The sequence below is a fragment of the Salvelinus sp. IW2-2015 genome, linkage group LG4q.1:29 (genome assembly GCF_002910315.2).
Source record: "Salvelinus sp. IW2-2015 linkage group LG4q.1:29, ASM291031v2, whole genome shotgun sequence".
Classification (NCBI taxonomy): domain Eukaryota; kingdom Metazoa; phylum Chordata; class Actinopteri; order Salmoniformes; family Salmonidae; genus Salvelinus; species Salvelinus sp. IW2-2015.
The window spans coordinates 83,474,054-83,478,234 of record NC_036842.1 but is presented as its reverse complement, the minus strand read 5'-3'; the positions used below and the strand labels follow the sequence as shown (position 1 = coordinate 83,478,234).

Below are 4,181 nucleotides of genomic sequence, written 5' to 3'. Positions count from 1 at the left end.
TAAGCAGATTGTGTTGCTTTGTAACGGCTGTCATGTCGGCTCCTCCTCAGACGAGGAGGAGCATGGATCGGACCAAGATGCGGAGTAGGAGGTATTCATGATTTTAATGGCAAACCAACAAACACTACAATAAAACAAAACAACAAACGTGACTAACCTGCAACAGTCCTGTGTGGCCCAAACGCTAACACAGGAAACAAACACCCACAAAAACACAGTGAAACCCTGGCTGCCTTAGTATGACTCTCAATCAGAGACAAACGATACACACCTGTCTCTCTAATTGAGTTATGAATGGTTGTCGGATATCTGCTTTGATTTTGTTGCCTTTGTACATAGGCACAGGTCTCGGGGAAAACGTTTCTTCCACCTGAGAAATACCATTTCCTGTTATTACATTATCTCACAAGGTCATGCAGAAAAGAAATGCTTCATGTTGTTATATAGGAGAGACCAAAGCCACTGGTGTCTACTGTCTACAGTGCTCTGTGGTGTGGCTGGTAATTGTCAGGGACCCTAGTGCATTTYTAACCAGACATGGTCTATCTTCACATTGTTTGGCCGCATTGGAGTTTTGATGAGATCTGTTTGAACAATGAGCATGTTTACATGCACAGTAATAATTYGATATTAAACTGATTATGACAGTAAGCAGATTATTAATCTGTTTATCTAAATCAGCATACGGTCAAAATCGAAGTAAGCATACACTGATTAAAACACCTGGTTTTCTGATCAATCTTTCAAATGATTAGGACAGGTAAACACCTTCATCGTCGTTCCAGCAGTGTATTTGATCTACGCATGTGCTAGCACCAGCCGAGCGAGCCTCCCTCTTTAGCACAAGTGAAGTGAGTTTGGAACAACTGTATGTATGAGTCTTAGAAGTCGTTTTGACATACAAACTTTATGTCCGAACACAGAATCAAATATGCTTCACAAAAATAACATGGTCGCTGTGGAAGAATGTTTATTTTGATTGGTGATTTTCTGCATTTATCAGAGTGCTGTTAGGAAGCCTGATTTCAGATGTGTTCATCTGATTGTCCACAATAATCACATTATTGTGTGCATGTAACCATACTCATTGTGTGTGGTGTGATTAGGCCTGGTCAATTTATAGATTCATCTTTGTCACTGCTGTTCTGAACCTGGAATGGAGATGGCTTTTCTGAGTCTCCAGAGAATGCTTATCAGTATCTGCTGCCAGTTCCAGTAAAAGCTAATGGATGAGTGTGTTGGGCAGATTATTTCATCAATAGACTCATCAGACCTATACTTACTCAGAGCCACATGCCACTGAGAGATGCCACTGAGAGATGCCACTGAGAGATGCCAGTATCAAACAGTGTCTTCTTTCTATGTGTCTCAATCACAGACAGACACACACACACACACACACAAATCAAATCAATCAAATCAAATGTATTTATATAACCCTTCTTACATCAGCTGATATCTCAAAGTGCTGTACAGAAACCCAGCCTAAAACCCCAAACAGCAAGCAATGCTCTCAACTGACAAAGGTCCCCTCTAGTCGTTCTGGCCCCACCAAGAAATCCAACCCCAGTTGCATTCCCTGAACAATGTATAGGTCCTACAGAATGTGACACCCCTGGAGTAGCTTAGGGGTAGTGTCTTGCGCAGAGGGTACTAACGGCAAGGACGCACCTGGTGTACTGGAATACCTTAGACACCCGACCAAGTGTTTTACACTCCGTGTCTGACTTGGGATTCAAACCGGAATCCCTGTGGTGTGTGCGAGCACGTAGCGAGTGTGTGAGTCGGTGTGTGTGTGTAATGTTAATAGACTAAGCTGATGGTGTGCGAGCACGAGGAGTGTGTGTGTGTGTGTCATGATCGTTTGTGTGTGTGCAAGCACGTAGGGAGTGTGTGTGTGATGTATGACTGTTGTAGTTGTGCGAGCATCGGACGTAGCGCCATAGTGTGCTGCATCAGTTGTGGTGGTGTGCTAGCGGACTGTTGTGTGTATGACTGTGTGTGTCGTGTGTCGCCTGTGTGTGGTCGTCGTGTGATGTGTGTGTATGACTGGTGTGGCTTGCGAGTCACGTAGGAGTGTGTGTGGTGTGTATGAACTGTGTGTGTATGACTGTGTGTGTGCGAGCACGTAAGGAGTGTGGTGTGTGTGTGTGTATTGACGGTGCGTTGTGTGTTGTGGCATACTGTGTCGTTGTGTGTGTGATGACTGGTATGACTGTGTGTGCCATCTTTTCCATGGCTCTCTTGTGGGTGTTTCTGCACTCCAAGGCCTACCCATTGGGGGGTGGTTGAGCTGAAACGTCAGTGACTATATTGGTGTGTGATCCTTCACCAACAGCTTTCATAGTCTCACACCTAGTCTAGAATGCTTGGATTAGTTTGCAACAAAACCCTCCGCACACACTCACACGTCCCCCACAGCAGGGTGCTAAACCCATCAGGATGTTTTCTCACTGACATTAATGCGATGTTTAAAATAGCATCCCAACAGGCAGGCTGAGGGAAATGTGGTTGGTTTATGGACGGACTATGTTACTCCAATATTAGCATGTCGGCTCATCCAACAGTCGGCATATAACACTGAGGATATGACCTAAAGTTGTTGATTAGGATGAGCATATGTTTCGTCCAAATCATACCCTATTCCCTATGTGTGGTGGCCTATTTTTGACCAGGGCTTTAACGTGCCCAATTCAGCACCTATTCCCTAGTGTGCGGCTACTTTGTGCCTCAGGAAGACCTATACCGTCCTAAATCACACCCTATTCTCTAGTGTGCTTACTTTTGACCCAGGCTTTACGTTCCATAAATCTTACCCTATTCCCTAGGGTGTGCTTACTGTTTGACCAGGGAACCTATACGTCGCAAAATTCGCACCCTATTTCCTAATGGCGCCTTGGGTCAAACGTAGTTGGCAACTATAGAGGATAAGCAGTTGCCCATTAAGCCAGACACGAACCTAAATAAGTATTAGTGCACTGGGGTTGAAGTTGTCACAAGGCAGTTGTTGATTTGAGGAGACGGTGCAGTAGGTGTTTATTTAAAGGCGCCCAGTGCGGTTCTCTGCTGACCAGGATTCACAGATAATGAAGCGACACAACTGGTTTTCTGTTTGGATGTTAGTAGCAGTAACAGAAAAAAAAACCCGGACATAACTTTGACCTGTTGGAAACATTTTTTACCTGAAAAGGCGTATTCTTCGTCTGGACTCACCTTCGTCAAGCGGAGAAGAGATGTTCAGAAAGCAGGATATAACTAATAAACATTCAATTTTAACAATTAAATCCTCATACTAGCTTTTCCACTTAACAGATTATGCTAATTAATAATATAAACCTATTTCCCTTGAGAGTGGGAAGTTTTTGTTTCTTTCTGGCAATAATGTTATTCTGAATAATGACTATTTAGTTATTTTCATCATTGTATGTAACCACTATGGACCTGTAACCAAGTCCATCATCACCACAACATACTAAGACATGGGACTAGTTGTTCCTTCTATGCTTGGCACTAAACATTAACACCATGGTCTCTTAAGGATTGGACCCTTTAAAAATGTTTTGGCCTAAATGAATACCCAAATCCTAACTGCCCTGTAGGCTTCAGGACCTGAAGCCAGGATATGCATATTATTAAACCATTTGGAAAGGAAAACACTTAGAAATGTGTGGAAATGTGAAATTAATGTAGGAGAATATAAACATTAGATCTGGTGAAAAGATAATACAAGAAAACATTGTATTTTTTTTTTGTACCATCTTTGAAATGCAAAGAAAGGCCACAATGAGTACATTCCGTTTTGGGTTGCAATTAGATTTTGGCCACTAGATGCAGCAGTGTAAGTGCAAGCGTTTTAGACTGATTTCAATGAAGCATTGGGTGGGTCACCAATCCCCATACGAGGTTAAGGCGAGGCAGATTGGGGGGATAAGGCTTCTGGCAATTAGACTAGCGTACCGTCCAGGCGTGTGTACATCAAGCTGCCTCTTCGCTGACATTGTCCGAGCTTACGTTACTTTGGCTTAAAGACTGTACAAGTGGTTCTGTGTAGCTGTCACCTATCCGTTCTAGAGTTCAGTGGAAGGAGGAAGGTACGGAAGGGAAAGAAGGTTGGAAACTAGGGCCTTTGCCTTCAGGTGAACAAAGTTTTTTTTCACTAGCCACCGTGCTTCTACAACCTG

The 4,181-nt window shown here is 43.3% G+C and overlaps 1 protein-coding gene across 1 annotated transcript in view; it reads left to right on the top strand.

The window, feature by feature from the left end:
* The window catches only part of ppfibp2b (PPFIA binding protein 2b), a 100,218-nt gene that overhangs the window by 56,401 nt on the left and 39,636 nt on the right, over positions 1-4,181 (top strand).